Source organism: Lagopus muta, chromosome 3, assembly GCF_023343835.1.
Source record: "Lagopus muta isolate bLagMut1 chromosome 3, bLagMut1 primary, whole genome shotgun sequence".
In the NCBI taxonomy this organism is placed as follows: domain Eukaryota; kingdom Metazoa; phylum Chordata; class Aves; order Galliformes; family Phasianidae; genus Lagopus; species Lagopus muta.
In genome coordinates, this window is record NC_064435.1 from 88313015 (window position 1) to 88330545 (window position 17531).

At 40.6% G+C, this 17531-nt stretch overlaps 1 long non-coding RNA gene across 2 annotated transcripts in view; it reads left to right on the plus strand.

Moving 5' to 3' along the window:
- The window catches only part of LOC125691380 (uncharacterized), a 202333-nt gene that overhangs the window by 129817 nt on the left and 54985 nt on the right, over window positions 1-17531 (plus strand). For both annotated transcript variants that reach the window (XR_007376106.1, XR_007376107.1), the window contains exon 4: window positions 16883-16951. This is a non-coding gene — a long non-coding RNA (uncharacterized LOC125691380). The remainder of the gene's footprint in view (window positions 1-16882; window positions 16952-17531) is intronic.

Consider the following 17531-nt stretch of genomic DNA (forward strand, 5'->3'; position numbering starts at 1 on the left):
CCAAGTTTGATGCCTTAGGCATGTGTTATTGCTTACCTGTGCCATAATTGCTGTACACATGTAGCTACAAGAATAAATCCATATACTTTTCCCACTGTAAACTTTCAAGTGACTTGCTAATCTTGGTCAGTACTCAGAAGCAAGGGTAGGTCCAGTGTTTTAGTAATTGCAAAGCTGGCATATGGACTTCAGCATTCAGGCTCTTCAGATCCACTTGAAACTGAGTTATGTTCATATTCTATCTTGGTTTTTGACAGCGTGAAAAGCTGTGATGTTGTTGCTTTATGTGTTCTCCCTCAATTTTGCTGGCAAGGGAAAAAAGGCGAAGATATATACAGTTTATATTCTCTGTGCTTTGTTATAATCTAAAGATGTTGTTTTCTGTTGGTGCTTTTTAAAATTAATTTATATTAACTGATGAACTTACTGATGTGACGCACATTCTTCCTCCTTAACATCTACCTATTTGTCTGTAGCATCCTTCTTCATTGCCATTAAAGAAGGCACTGAAGGGTGAGTCGATGCCATTTGTTATGGTCTGCTGTTTGCTAAATCTGGTTCTGAAAGCAGAAAAGCAAAGAGTGAGCAAGGCAGCTCCTCTGGCTGAGTGGGCTCTTGAAATGAAACACGAAAGCAGAGTAGTGTGACTTACCCAAACGCCATGCTGTGGTCTAAGGCAGCTGTCAGCTCTTGGAGCATCTGCACTCCAGACCATGAGGAAGGGCTGGCTGGGTCCTGCTGGAAGCTGGGGTTGGTATTTCCTGTTGGTAGCTCCCTGCTGGGAAGAGCAGCCCTCCTGGCAGGGCAGGAAGGCTACTTGCCTCTGAGCTGGAGCAGGAAATCACCTGGCTTCTGCCCAGCTGTTGGAACAAGAGCAAGGAGAGAAGTCTGATGGGTGCGTTTTGTGGTTCTGGGTGCTAGAGAGGAGCTGCTTCTCCTGTGCTCTCTGGAGCTCTGCTGTCCCCAGCCTTTTCTGGGTTTCCTCTGTGATAAAACCATCTCACCAGGAGTAGAACAAAAGATCTTTGAAAGAACAGAAGTAAAAAATACTCAACCCTAAAACTGCCAGTGTCCTCATGTTTTATTATATTTTGTTAGTGACTCGATTGTTGACTGGTTAGCCACTTGGTAAACCTCCTAATAAAAAGAACAGACACTTCTTTTGGCTTTACACCCTTTTATGTCCCTGTTCACATTCCATTATTGCATTGTGATTCTGTTTTAAAATAGCCAGTTGGAGAAAACAAATGTGGTAAACTCTAATTTAAAGGTGTTACCGAAAGCTGGCTCTCACTGATAAAAGGGTCAGGCAGGCTTCGCCAGTTCTTTATTATAATCCACTACCCACTGTGATTTATCTGCTCTGAATATTACTCTCCTGTTATACTTGCTATCATCTACAGGAGGATGATAGCTTAATACTTGCAAATGACCTAAATACGATGAACAGCAAGCCAGAAAATGTCTAACAGCATATCTCTATGAGAAGACCAGAGCAATACTGGCAAACTTGTTTTTCTTAGGACAAGTGAGAACAAGTGTTGGATGTAAAGAAAAAAAATCTGGATTATTTTTTTTCTGCTTGGTTCAGGGGCACAATTCTCCTTTCTGTTTGCATCTAGGCAAGCTTAGGTGTGCTGAGCGATAGGGCCTATTTGCTCATGTACTGTGCGCTGCGCTGCATACAAAGCAACACACAGCTTCCAGCTGGGAGCCAGCAAGCTGAGGTCTGCCTGTACCTGCCTGCATAGAGATCCTTAAAAGAAAGCAGATGCACCCATTTTCTCTTTATTACTGCATTGCACCAGAGGCAAATGCTCTAATTAAAATTTGCAGTTAGCAGCAGTTTGATATTCCCGCTGTACATTTTGGTCATGTTAAGACATCTTCATGGTGGTGGAGGCACGCGGCGGGGCCACGGAGGAGCTGAATGGCACAAACTCGGGTGCTTGGCATAACTGTGTGGCAACCCGACCTCCGTAGATGCTATAGAGACATTACCTATGACTCTGGTGCAAGGAAAATAGCTAGAGATTAAGAGAAAACGTGACTAAGACTATTTTGTGGAGAAGTAAAGATCTGGCTTGTCTTGCAGTGGGTGCGAGTCACATCCTGCTCTCTGTTAGGAAAAGGTGCTTGGCCAAGCTCAAAACAGCCCTTGTGCTGCCTGCTCCCCGATGTATCAGACTGATCTGGTGGAAAAAGCTGTAAACAGCTGTGATGTGAATGGTAAAGTTAAGGAATATATGTTTCAGTGAAGACACTAGAGAATGGTATTGTATGGATGATACCATCTCACAGTTAGAGAACCAGAAATTGGAGAGAAATCATTTTTACCTTCTCCATCTTTGTGTTTGTTTGCTTTGGCTATTCTGGTAGCTACTAATACGCCAGGCCATACCATAGAGTTTTCTAGTTGCTTTTTTTTCTGAGTTGGAAGACTGAAAACATCTTCACCACAAGTGTTTGCTGTCCTGTCCTGGGTTGTTTCCACCACCATCTTTAGACCAAGGAAGAACACTACATTCATCTCTTTTCTGGAAGTGTTGGACTTGACAGTATAGGAAATAAAGCCTGCAGTGTCTGTTTTTCTTATATATAAGACTGTTTTTCTCGTGGTAAGGCTGGTGGGCAAGTCTGAAAATGTCCTCTCCACTGGACATGGCATTGCAGACTTTGTGTGGGTAGGAGGAACAGAATGGGACCCCTGCTGAGCCCCTGTTTCCCCTTGCACTGTGCTTGACCTGAAATGAGCAACTGATATGACATCATTGTGGGTGTTGCCAGTATTTTCTTCTTTAAGTATTAAATTTGAGGAAAAAATAATAAATATTTTCTTTTTAAAAGGAAAGAGAAAGCCCAAGAGGATCTTGGCTGGCTTTGCATGCCCTATAGGTACATTTCATTGTTTTTGATGAGCGAAGTACTGTCCTCCTGTTTACCTCTCTCAAAGGAAGTGTCTGTTGACACAGTCTGTGTTTCAATTATCTTTATTATACAATGCTCTGTGAAGCCTTCAGGGCAAGCCAAGCCAGCCATAAAGGCATCTCCTTAGTCACAAAGAGAGAAAGCTCTAGCCAGACACCCACAGCTTGCATTGTTTTGTGCACTCAGATCTCTGCTCTGATAACGTGGGACCTTGCAGCAGCCCATGCTGTCTTCGTTGGATGGAGGAGATTGGCATAGAAGTGTCCCAGAGGTGCTTGTTCTCCCTATTCCTGGCTCGATTTTCCCCCCCTCCTTCCATCCCACATGCTTTCTGCACTCCTTTCTGAAGAATTTTGCATGTCAGGGCTGAACCATTGCGGGCAAGAATACACTGGATGATTTGAGCAAAACTATGGCAGTTTAATGCATTGTTCTACGCTCTTGTCAGTTCTATCAGTGAAGATAGAGAGCTAGCCTTGGTTTGCATCAATGTGATGTTCTCCTGTACTGCTTAACAATAAATGCTCCCACACCTGTCAGAGCAGGAATGGCTTTAAACTGCCTTGAGGTAGTCAGAAGCTTGCCTTGCTGAAGAGGTCCAGAGTCTCAACACAAAGCTTGCTTTAGGCTCAGCTGCTTGTACCCTAAGATAGTTACATTCTCAGTTAAAAGCCTGGGAAAAGTAGAGGTGGTGAAGAAACAAGGTACATGTGACCCAGTTGTCAAGTGCAAGGCGCTTCTTGTGGGGCATGGGGAGCTGCCTAGCAGCTAATTATTTTAATTGATGTTTGAATACTTTGCAGGTTCATGCATTAATGATGAAAGTAGCTTATGCCTTCATGCAGCCAAAGATTTTAAGGGCCAAATTCACTGTGAATATAAAGAGTATTGCAAATTATATGTTAGAGCCCAATTGTTCCCCTGCAGGCTATAAATAACTCCTATTTTATGTCACTGGGGGTTATTTTTCTCCTGTGGGAGAGTCTGTAGTCTGTGGTATAGCTGACCAGGAAATGGTCGTTAGTGATAAAGCAGTGTAATTTGTGTTGATTTATTATTCATTGGCTGTACAGAATAAGTGCAGCGTACCCAGTGAGAAGAATTGTCATCAAATTCTTTTGTCACTTAAACAAATGTCCCTGCTGAGTTTAACTGAGATATGCTATTGTATCAGAGTGGAGTTTATCACACACCTTCCAGCTTATTACTCTACGAAATCTTCAGTAAGAGTTGGTTCCATATTGAATTTTGCTCTGTGTAAAAAAGGAATTGATGTTAATTTAGGAAGTAGATGTATATGAAGAAAAATAAAGTGCATTTCACTGAATTTGTCCAAATTCCTTGCCATCTAATAAAACGTGCATCCTTCTTGAGAGCTGCTAGTGCTTGTGTCTACTATTCTGTGTCTAAAAGAATAGATCTTCCTTGGCTACAGAGAGGCTGAATTTGTGTTTGGTGTGAACAAATTTAGTTGAGAGGTCATCCTGGTAAGGTTTTCTTCTGAAAGGCTTTATGAGATATGTTATGACTGACATAAGCATGGTATTATCAACCTACTTTGGTGTTGCAGCTCGTGGAATAAATGATTTGATTAAGACTGCTTGCGAGGTTGCTGTCTGTCTCCCTCTTGCACCTCACCTTCCTGTAAGTCAGCTTTCTGTTTCTGATGGTTGTGGAAGAAAATCTGGAAACTGTCATCTGAAATCCACCAGCCTATATCAAAACATGAATCAAATGCTTCTTCAAAGTAAAAAAAAGAACAACAACAGAAAGCACCAAGTTGCTGGGCACTGTGTTGTACTGACTGCCCTCCAGTTCTAGGGTGGTTTTATTTACCAAAAGACCGGTGGTGAGACAGGAGGGAAAGCAATGCAGGAGTAAATCCTCAGAGGCTTTCTAATGATTCATTTTGCTTCGTGCATTGGCTAAGCATCAGCCTCCCTCAAGGAGTCCTGGCTGTGATCTGACGCCGAATAAATGCTGTACGTCCTGCCTTGGGCTGTTACTGCTCACAGTCTGTGATGGACTTGTGGAAAGGAGTACTATAGCTATAAATTGCTCTTTTGTGGACTGGCTTATCTGGCAAAATCTGAATAAAATAATAAACTTAAAACTTCAGTCTTCTCCAAAGGAAAATGTCCTATCAATTTAAAGCTGAACTGCTTTGCAGCATATTCTTTCACATTTTTGTTAAAGGTTAACAAAATTGTTTGGACAGCTTTGGTGGCTGTTCATCAGTCTGTTGTAACCAGCTGATTAATGTGACTGATTTCTGCAGCAAGTTTCTCTAATCACTTCTTATTTACAAATCACAAGATGGTTTTGTTTAAAGCAGCTATGCTGAGTTTTCATCCATCTTAAGAGTTCATTCCTTGAGTGAAGTAAGTCTACGAAACACAAATGTAATGAACCTCTGTGACACAGAGTACACCATAAATGAAGAGGTCATATGCAGAGTCTCTGGTCATGTTAATCACTCTTGTCATCTCCTATACCAAAGTGAGAGAAAAACTTTTTCTTGAAGTAAAGAGAGAGGGTATCAGTGTGAATGTTGGCAAATAAGAGATAAACCACTATCTGAAGTGAAGCCTGCAAGGAAAAATATTTGGAAGCCAGGAAACCATGGATTTCCATTATCCAAAGCAATTGACTGAAAACTGAACTGATAATTTGAAATAATTTACAGGGATTTTTGTTTTTTTAATTTATTTTTTTAATTATTTTTTTGGAACTTACCTAGACCTCATAGACTTACTTGACTGGGAAAAATACAGGGAATTCCCCCTTTATAATTAAGGTAAAATGATGTAATCCTTTTTCAGAAGGAGTTAGGCAATGAGCTGTTGTCCTTGCTGTGTTCTATTATGCTACTTTACAAAGTGCAAGTGCTGAATCCTCTGTGTTTTTTCCTGTTGGTAAACATTCTGTTAGCACACAGACTGTTTCAAATGCTCAATGTAAGAAATATGCCCCAGCTCTTTCTTAATCACTTTCAACATGCCATGGAGGATTTTTCTTGCTGTAAGGAACTCATTGTGACAGATGTACACAGCTATTGGGATGTAGTGTGAATAAAGTTTATACAATTTACAGGTCATAGAATTGCAACATGGCAGAAAGTGAGTCTTCAAGATTTTAAATGATCAGCTGGTCTATTACGTAAGATGTCAGGAGATGTTGTGGCATATCAGGCTGGGTTGACTGGAAATAAATCATTTAAATGATTATTTGAATATCTGATAAAGTATTTAATGGCCACTGATAATCTGTTAGTTATCCACAGCAAGTAACAACAGTTTTTTTACTTTCTGGAGTCAAGACTCAAATGCATGCTAAGCAAGTTTGTAGCCAACACTAAACTGGGAGGAGTTAGTGACTCCTTTGGAGGAAGAGGGGCTGGATTCTGCACCTGGAGCTGGATGACCCTGAATATATGTACAGGCTCGGGGCCCAAAGGCTGGAGAGCCGTCCCAGAGAAAGGGATCTTGGAGTTCTGATTCATGGCAAATTGAATCTGAATCAGTGTGTGCCCTGGCAGCCAAAAGGGAGAGGAGCCAGAGCAGCAAGGCAGCCATCTGCCCAGATGTGTGTGGGGTGAAAAAGAGGAGCTTCCTATATGAGGGAGCAACACCTCTCATGGAGACTAAGTGGAATGGGCACAGCAAGAGGCACTGCGTCATGAAAATCATTGGCAATCATGAGCAAATATGAAAAAGGGAACAAGATGAGGCGCAGTAGTATCAGCCAATGAACAGTGTAGGGTACAGGCATGCCCACTGTTCAAAAGATGGCATAGAGGCAAATTATTTCCACTGTCCAGTGAGAGGCCAGAAGCCAAGTTGTGACCACCATGAAGATGATACTCTGCAGTCACTGCTCAGTCTACCTGTGATCACCAGTGAGAAAATGACATGAGACACTCATCCTCCATGTGGGAATGAATGCTGAGGAGCCCATTGAAGTGCATCCTCCAGCATATACCTTGACACCCAGCAGTATGCAGTGGGGAGGAAATGGCATGGACTATTGATCCCCCATCTGGCAGTGGACATTGAGGAGCCCATGGAAGTGCATCCTTCACAAAACACCAGGAGACCCAGGCATGCCAAACATCTGGAGAAAAGTGGGAGGTACAAAGATGTCCACTGATCTGAGGTTGCTTCTCGAAGCAAAAGGTGGTTCTTAAGCAAAAGTCAACTTTATTTTAAAATTTTATAATTTAATAAGCTACTTCTATTCTACCTGTAGTTTGTACAATTTTTTTGGCAGTCATCTGCTCTCCATCACCTTGGGCCTACCTCTCTCTCTCTTATCCCCTACATATTTAAGCAGCATGTCTGTGCTTTTTGTGCTTTTTCTCTTTCTTTGAAGAAATCCATTAGGATATGCAGATCTCCTCCCAGATCCGCTTTGCCATGATTTTACCATTATATGTGCTTCCCATAGCATTGGAGGGAAGTTGGGGCTACATTTCTAATCCATTTAGTGATCCATTCAAGGAAAGACAATCAGTTCAACTGGACAGTTAATAAAAGGTTTGTGCCTTGCCCAACAGGGCAATTGGTTGTGGTTAGTTATGAACAAGGAAAAAAGTTGTGCTTAAGTGCCAGGTTTGTACTTAAATACCAGGTTGATGGGGTGGAAGAATCCCAAATACTCATTAAAACAAATATTGTAGAGGAGAACAAACACATAGCAGAGTAATAGTCCTGTTGGAAGGGTAGCGCTGAATGAGCTGCTGTGTTCAGGCTACTATGCAATGATAGTGCTTGTGGAGGGATCAGGCATAATTAAGATGTGGAATCAGCGTAAAAAATACCTGAATTCCCCCCCTCAACACAAACAAATTAACCCAAGCAATGGCAAACACCCTAGATGACCATCAGGAAGGAAGAATCTGACTGCAGAGGAAGCAAAGCTTCAGTATCTCGGTGTCCCTCTATTATGTAGGTATTGGTAATCTTTATAACTGCTCATTTGAAAACCAGAGGTATGACAGCAAGCATTTTTCAGAAATCTTTCAACATCTATTGTCCAGCTTTGGACTGAATGGTTTATTGTGTCAGATACCCGCAAATGGAATAGTTCTGTTTGTCACTCTGCTTGGTGGTGTGGTTTCTTGAGGATCCCTGTATCAATTTAGGAAGGTTCAAAGAATATAAAACTCACAAATGTTAAAAAGGAGGTTGTAAAAAGAGCTCTGTATGCAGTGCCATGTTAGGATATTATCTGAGGTTCATTTAGGGGTTTTCTGATTGAACAGAGAAGGGAGGATGAATTCATTAGTTATACCTTTTGAGCCCTGATGTAAGGCAGTGGTATTTTTCAGACACTGGAGGGAAGAATGCTGTCAGACTGGTTTCAGTGAAGTACTGAGTGAGAGATTTACGCTGCTGAGATTAGAAAAATGGGGTTAAAAGGGAGCAGATGGATGTGGTACTGTGAAGAAGGAAAGGAAATGCCACAAGTGATCTTGAATCTTCTGTTGTGTAAACGTTGAAATCCCATTGCTGGCATCAGTGGAAGGGAGAGAAGGAAGTTTTGGAGGGAGTGTGTTCAGTTATGAGAGCAGGATAATTTATGTTGGTGACAAGGTATAAGACTTGAACATTTGGCACATGTAGAGTGCAAAGGAGGTGGCGTAGAAGAAGAAGAGAGATTTGATGCTGTGTTCTCATGAACTCTTGATCTGATACCAGGCTGCTGGCCAGAGTGGCTGTAGCTCCTGCTTGTCCCTCACCACATACTCCTGCCATCACCTTTGTGTCAGATTACCACCGTGGGCTGCTTTGGCAGTCACAAAATTGTGTCTGTACCATCTGTGCAGAGTGAGTAACACTGAAATCATGAGCTACAGGGATCATCCAAACATGTTGAACTGAGAAGCATGTGTCACAGCTTTCAGAAGCACCCATTGATACTGTGGGCCATACAGAACAAAGAACAATGTCAGGAAAAATAATGACTGATTTGAAAGCTCAGTGAGGACGCGACATCAGAGCTAGGGTGATGATTAGCAGTGTCAAAAGAACCAGAAAGGCCACGCTGGAGGAAGATAGAGAAAGGTCCTTGATATTTGCTTGAGAAGGGAGAATGAATGGCTGTAGTGAGCAGTTTCATTCAGTGTGAAATGGCAGAAGCTGGGCTGGATGCGATACAGAGTGGAGACAGAAGAGAGAAAGCGAGTGCACTGGCTTTATCCTGGGTTTAAAGATAAGGGAAAAAGAGGAGAATAGAGTAATTGTTTAAATAGGTAGGGGTATGGTCTTATGGACAGTGGAAAGGAAGACAGAGCGAGAAGACAGGGGTAAGAGACTGAATTTAGTTGAAACAGAAATGTGCAGCTGAAGGTGAATGGAAGAGATTAAAGAATTACAGATGAATAAAGGTAAAGGGTCCATAGGCTCTGCAGGGGGACGTATTAGCACACAGTTCTTTTTGTAGGAATTAGTGAAGAGCAATGAGAGAGTTCTGTTGCAAAAAATAGGTGGCTTCGCACTTAATGAAAAAGCAGTCAGCTAAATCAGCTTGTTCTAAAGTTAGTTCAAAGCGATTTGAAGCAGCAGCGTGCTACTGCTTTGCCTTCCCTCTTTGTACATTCAGCAGGCAGCAGGGCACAGTGCCGACATGTGCTGGTGTTACGGTGTCTGCTGCGGATGAAGAGCAAGCTCTGAGAGGAGAGTGATGCATCCAGGCTTCTTGGGCAATGCACCCTAATTGTCTGGCGCTGGTCCAGCTGCCTATTGACCCAATAAACTCTAATGAATCTGGATTCCTGCAGTCTGATTTGCTTCCTCTCTACACGATGTGTCTTTCTCAGCCCATGAGGAGCTGAAACCTGAGTGCTGGCTTTGACAAAGAGAGTGAGAGAGGAGGGAAGGAGGGGAAGAAAAGGCAGATAGCAGCCGAATGCAATCAGTGTTTTATTACCATCCTCAGGAAGTGGGAATGGCTTTAAAAAAAAAAAAAGAAAAAAAAAAAAGGAGTAGGATGGAGCAAGGAAAGTTAATTATGGTGAGGTTATTTGACAGGAAATTACAAAATACAAACAGACAGAAGAAACACATTTTAAAGCAGGGTAGGAAATCTCAAGTTACTTCACTGTGTATATTCAAAACCCCCCAAAGCAAAGGCTGAAAATAACAGTTTAAACAAAAGCTATCTTATCTGATACAGGCATTTCAAGCACAAAAGGAAATTTATATATTGGGTTGACAGCCTTAAAATAAACTGATTGTCTTGATAACTCCATGGATTTAATTGTGGGAAAAATTGAGTTCATTGGTATGACCTGCAGATGCAGTAAATTCCCATGTAAATTCATTGCTTTTCTTTCTTTATGCATTTCTTGTATTCTAAGTAATGTTTATCAGTGTTTTCCAGAAATTGCATAGGTAGATTTATGCATATAGGACAAGACTGATAAATATGTGCATATTGTAAAAGACTTCCACGCAGACCAGATACAATTCATTTCCTCTGCTACTGTATGGAAGCATATTAATGGTACTTCAGCAAGTTAACCAGATTCAGAAGGATTGGGGCAGTAATATGCCACTTCAGGATGAGGGTAGAATTTCCAGTATTGCTGATCAGAATTATTATTTTATTCAAATCATTGTTAGTATGCTTACAATATACTCTTGAATATTTGTTTGTCTTTCACTTCCTGTGAGGAAACTGTTTTGCTACCAATGCCTTGAGTCAGTAAGCCGTTTATGAGTGCAAGGAGAGCAGAAATTTCATGCTACCAAAAAAAGCTGAGATGCTGATTTCTTGCCTTGTTCTTGTATCAACTGCTCAATTTCCACTATCTTCCTAACCATTTTTCTTTGAAACTTACCTCTGAGATATTGAATTAGCATTGCATCTGTATAGATATCCATGGCCTTGTAGTGAGATAGAGGTTATATATTATAGGGACTATACAACTCGATTTGCTTGGAGGGAGGGAGCAAGGCAAATAGAAGAAATAACTCATCTGTGTAGATGATATATGAGGTTATTTCTAAGATCAGTGTAGACTTAGAATTCAGTGGGACAGACATCTTGCTTGCTTTTGACTCAAATAGTAACAAAGGCAAGTAAGAAGGACTGAATGGTTTATAGATACACCTGCCTGGCCTGCTGTGACTTCACACTTCATCTGTATTGCTCTCCTCTTCTTGCTTGTCAGGCTGCATATCTAACTGCTGTAATATACCAGGCACATCTCTGGTTTGTTATATACTCATATCTTCTCAGTCCTGGAAGAAACGTAAGATTGTTTTATTTATTTTTTTTCCCCCAATTAATTTGCGTGCAGTACTTGTGGCTTGCTGAGACTTAAACCTTCAGCATCTGTGAACACAGCAGGGTCTAGCAGGAAAGTGCTTGCTTACTGGAACTTAGGGGTAGGCAATGTTTCTTGTTGTCTGAGATGTAGCTTGACATCCTTTATGGCACCAATCTCAGATGTCTTTCCAAAAAACTGCACATTATGAAGCTATGAGAAAAACATGGGAATAGTTTCTTCAATGATTCACTTATTGTTGTTGCTGAAACCATCCACAGTCCCTGGTACACTTCTGAAAGGAAGGAAGATATCATGTAGGAGATATCAAAAGGAGATCAATGAAATCTAGTACTCTTCAGTCAAGTTTCCAGAATGCTGATGTAATATTGGGAACTTGTGTGTTTTCCCATTTTTTTGTTTGTTTGTTTTTCCTGCTGTGATGAATTTACTTGCATAGCTGATAGAAAATTTACTTAGGATTACATAGTAGGTTTCAAATTTATCATCTCTAAAGAACCCTGTGATCATTTGAGAAATAGCTGGCTCTTACTTTGAGCTATCACTAATAACCTGATTTTCTTTGTTGTTTTTTTTTAAACAGAAGTTGGTATATGTGAATCAGATTCAAGGCATTGTCTTCTTACAGATAATCATAATGATTTTGATTCTGTTTTGCAGTTATTTTTTAGTTACTCCTGTTTATGCTGAAAATGGAAGATTAAGCTGTGGAGATGCGAAGTTAGAGCCTTGTAACAATCCTTAGCACAAGTTAATAGTAGAACTAGGTAGCAAACATGCCCTTTACTGAGTGTTCATTAGTGCTACTTGTGACTTAGCTAAAGTGAAGGGAAATAAGCAAAGTTAGGGCATGACATTCTGGAAATCTGCTCTGATATGGTTTTATCATTTTCAACTTCATGATGCTTTAATAGATGGATTCATTTTCCTTTTTTCTTTCTTTTTTGAGAAAAAAGTGTTTGTTTTTTTTTTTACATTTATGTTAGAAAAATGGGCAGAATTCTTCACAAAGAATTGTTCTTGCTAGTTTTGAAAGATGTATGCATGAAATTCATTGTGACTGATGGGTGTAAAAGGTTCATTCAGAAAGGCCTGAGTGAGCCTGGCCTCTGTTACACCAATAAGCTTAGCAAGTCTGTGCCATCAGCTGGGCTTTCCTAATAAGAGGAGTGGGACCCAGTGAGCGTAGGGGACTGAATTTGGGCTAACAGCAAACTGATGAGAAGCAGGGAAAGACCCATCTCCTTCAGCGACTGCCTTCCTGCCTCATATGCTGAGCAGCCCAGAAAAGCACTGCTGCAAGGCTGAAAGACCTGTGGGTTGGGTTTGATGACTTTTAGCTCTGTGGCCATGGTCAGAGCTGTAAAACATGGCTCATTTATTTAACCCACGTCTCTGTGACTCTGAAACTCCACTCTGGGTAAAGTTTGAAGTAATTCACCAGAAACAGATGCAAACCACATTCATGTCCAAACCATATGCTACCCTTGCAGTTTATCTGTGTTTTTTTCCTTTGAAAACAATGAGGTCCGAACGTAGATTTTGTAAGTATATGGTTTCAGTTTTGCATCTTATTTTATGGTTTCCAAATATAGAGAGCAATACAGTTTGTTTCAAGGTGTTTTGAATAGAGTACCTGGCACATCTCCAGCTTCTTTCTAATCAGTCACTTTGAAAAATAAAATAAAACATAAGGAGTGTTCTGCAGAAGCCTGGGACCAGAGTCTCTTGAGATCGAGTAGTACCTGTGATACTTCTGGAGAAGAATTCCTTAGACCCTTGTTTTATTGAAAGGAAAGTTCATTCTGAGCACTTTAAGTTTTAGAAAAAGATTTATAGTAAAATACAATTTCTGTACTGTGTGAAAATGACAACTCACTGCACTTAGAATTTTACCTTTTATGCAAGGCAGACTTCTAGAAGTCTCCCTTTTAGTTCTCTTCTGCCCTTAGAATCATAGAATCATAGAATCACCAAGGTTGGAAAAGACCTAAAAGCTCATCCAGTCCAACCGTTCACCTATTCCCAATAGCTCCTACTAAACCATGTCCCTCAGCACAACATCCAGTCTTTCCTTGAACACCCCCAGGCTCAGTGACTCCACCACCTCCCTGGGCATCCATTCCAGTGCCTGACCACCCTTTCTGAAAAGTAATACTTCCTCATGTCCAGCCTGAATCTCCCCTGCCGTAGCTTGAAATCTCCCTTGCCGTAGCTTCTTCCATGTGTAAGCTCTGCAGTTTGGCCTGAGGAAAATAGGCTGCAAAAGAGGGTATCAGATTTTGCAGCCGTTTCAGTAGTGTGTTAATGGTGCTCCTGAATCCACCTTGAGGGAGCCATCAGTGATCTGCTAGCAGCTGGAAGGGGAATAGTGAAGTTTCCTCAGCTCTCCAAACCTAATTGCCATGGGGCCTAAGCTTACACTCTATTGTAAAATTCAATTTCAGATTTATTGTATTCAAAATTAGCAACAAATGAAGACATGTAGTTATAGAATATTAAGAGTTTTTAAAATAGTTTATTAAATTCTTGAAATATAATCTTCTTAACTGCCTATAACATTTCATTTAATAGCCTAGTGACGAAATTGTTTTCTTATGGATAAATCAAAACGAAAAAATAGAAAATAATATAGCTTTTTTTTTAATTCCCCAAAAAAGCCTTTAAAATTGAAGTAGATGCAAAGAAAAGATCCTTTATTTCTTACTGGTTTTGCTGTCTGTCCCCCCAAAAACATGTTAAATTGCATTATATAATGGTATGTACAGTCTAAAAATCGGACATATATAACTTACATTGAAAGGAATATGTATGTACATTTTTAATGGGGCAAGTGCTGCTGTCAAGGTAAGAGTATGCTAGGAAATGATTTTTCAATGCTGAATGCAAGTGCACAGTAGATCAATTAAGTTGTATTCAGTGTTTACCAAATAGTAAATTTTCACACCTATCAGTTATTTGAATTTTAGCAGTCTTCTTTTATCTGATGCAGGTCAACACAAAGTGATGGTAAATGAAGATTTTTAGCATAATTATGAAAGATTTTTTATGTTGACTTATAGCTATCAAGTGCTGCCAAGTTTGTCTCTGATTGTACTAAACTAGCTGGCGTTTCATACACAGATACGGGTATTTGCTAATGTGTTTTCTGACTGTGCCATCGATGAGAAATACCTCCTGGTTCTCAGCTTGCCCACTGAAGGTTAAACTGCTTCACCTTCCTCTTCTCTCTCAGGCTAAGTGTAGGCTTTGTCTAGGGGATTTTAAGTCTTCTTGTAAAGCCTGTGAGTTTTGCTGCTGCAGTTTCCACATTGCCCTTCTAAGGCTGGGGGGAGAGATCCTTAGGTTTGGGTTTCTTCCTTCTTTATTGACAGCGCATGGCATTTTTACTCTGCTCCTGAAACAAATGTACAAAGTCAGTAGTGTTAGAAATATTCCCTAGGTCTGCTAACAAGGCTAAAGCATGCAAGGGGCTCAGATTGGTGTGTTCTGTTCAGGAGAGGCTGACCTGAATTTTTGAGATAAGTTTGTTTCCCCAGCCAAATACTTTTTTTTTTCTTCTTCTTTCTAATCTAGTAAAGCCAAAGTGTTTTTTTGGCTTAGTGTAACTTATAAGAGAAACAGGGAAGAAAATTACATATGAAAACATAGCTACTGTGAGTGATAAGAATTGTGGAGATTCATACATGAGCCCAAGTCCTGAGCTCAAGATTGTAAAGGTGTTTTCCCTTCACACAGCTGTGGCATCAGGCCTATAAACTCCACGGCAAGCAGTCCTTCAAACCCAGCTTCTTTAAATCCAGTGGCTGTTAGAAAATGGAGCACCCAAGTCAAGCAAATTATAGCAAATAAAAGTAGGAGACTATTTTTGTGACCGTTTAAGGTAGGCTCTTGAGACTGTCTGGAGTGTTTGTCTTCTAGCTGGTTACCAGCAGATGTATGGATGGCGTGACCCAAATCAGGGTCTGGCAGGAGACGTTTTTCTCCTGTGTGTAGGCAGAAGACATAGTAAAGAATTGAGAGGGAAGGTGCATGACTAGTCTGTTGTCTGGTGCAGTTGCACCTTGTGGTTGGGGGATAATGATAAGGAAGGAAGACTGAGCTTTGCCACGCTGCTGCTGTTACTGATGAATTCTATTAGTCAGATCAATGGATGTGGGGAGCCCTGTGAAGATGAAAAGAGCGTCTGGATTTGCAAGGAATACAGGAGCATTGCTGAATTTGGAGGAGGCTTTCCAGACTTTCTGGAAAGCAGTGAGGAAAAACTGGTGCTAAGGAATAAAATACTGCATAAGTCAGTGTGGGACCGACCTGTATTTCCTTGCTCTATCAATTGGAAATGAGTTGCGGCGACAGAGTCAGAATTTTGATGGCGTTGCAAATGAATCTTACAATAACATGTTCATGGCCTTTAAGAGTCCTCTTGCAGAACTGGGAACATATTCTGGGTCACTTCCAAAAAAATAGATCAGTGTTTGGCTATGAGGAGCAGCCTGTTTAGTTACAGCTGCCGAACATAACGTATGTGCTGACCTGCATATGGTAAAGCTATATTAATCTGTGTTTCTCATGGAAATACTGTGAATGCTGGAATTGAAGCAGAAAGCCTTCTGGTTTCATAGTAGAGTAATTCTGAAAGGACTTTTTCCACCAAGGCAGTACTGCCTTCATGACTGCTCCTTAGGAAACTTTAACACAGTTTGGAACTGTTTTTGCTTGTAGTTAAGAAAGCTAAATCCTGTCTTAAGACAGTCATTTTTTTATCAGTGGACTGAGTTAGATGCCAGACAGGCTGCATGCACAGTTTTGTCAGTTTTTAGACACTGGGAAAGGGTCAAATTGTGGAAGAAATTGTCGTAATAGAAACTGTATAAACATGTAGTTTTATGATGGAGACATTTTGATTTATTTGTAATGATTTTAGATGTATTTGGGTGAATTACATCTAACAGGGAAAGATTAAAGGTGGTCCCTATTGCTTAAAATTACCCATTTCCAAGTCTTTTTAATCTATGTTAGTGTATTCTCTTGGCTTGCTTCTGGCCCTATGTTGAGGCTGAAGCCTGGAATCGTAGGATGATTTGTGCTGGAAGGAACCTTTAAGATCACCTAGTTCCAACCCCCTGCTACAGGCAAGGATACCTCCCTCTAGACCAGGTTGCTCAAAGCCCCATCCAGCCTGGCCTTGAATGCTTCCAGGGGCGGGCCATCCACAGCCTCTCTGGGCAGTGCTCTGGAGCATTTATCCATTCTGCCATTTATTGTCACTTTACTTTTTCCCCTTTGGAGCTTCTGAGATTCTTCCCACTTTGATTGATGTCTGAAATGAGCACATGATGGTGTTCCCTCTTCCTGTTGCCACAGCAGCTCATCTGGCTGAGGGAGATGAGAGAAACAGAAGCTAAGCAATCTTAGCTATGTTCTTGTGGTGAAGATTGCAAAAGTGGCATTCTCTGAAAGCAGTGTGGCATGAATCCTTATTGTGCTTAAGTGTCTCTTTGGCTGTATTTGGGTTTTTGCTGTTTACCTTCTTTTATAGTGGTGCAATGTAACTGCTTGTTCACTTTCCTTAATCATATTTGTCTCATCACGTAGTATGTGCAGTGTAGTTTAAAAACAGAATGCTTTTAGGGGATCCTGATTCTATTCCTCCTTTTTCAGGGGCTTGCTTTGTGACCTGGGTTATGATCTATGTCTGCTACTGAAGCTATCTTGACTGGTGTGAGAAATGTAAGTATTTTGAAGAGACTTGGCCTGACAAATCTCTGTTTGTACATTTGTATTTATGAGAAGCTTTAATATCTCTGTGTCATGGTCCCCTTCTGTAACATAACAGGTATACAATGATATCTTTGACTTCATCTCATAAAGATGATGTGAAAATGAATCATATAGTATTTGCAGTGCCTTCTGGTATTGCTGTGATGAGCACTGTAAGAAAACCCATAAGCAAATGAATAATTCATTGTTCAATTCAGGCTCTATATGCAGTAAACAAGACTTTCATACTGAATTATAAAAGTAAAGCCAAATAATTAATAATTCCTTGTTCAATTATCACTGTCCATTCAGAGTATTGAAGGAGATGGGAATCATGTGGAAAGACCATAGTCATGTCTTAAGGACAGAGTACTGTCTCACTGGAAATGATAATGTTGATAGGTTGTTATTTTATAACATCTTTTATCTAAGAATCATTTATCTAAGCCACCTTTGGTATTAGTTATGATATGTACTTGGATTGAAGATGAAGTGTGTCACTCTTTTTAAATCGCTTTAATTTAGTCTGCAGGTCTCCCGATAGACCCTC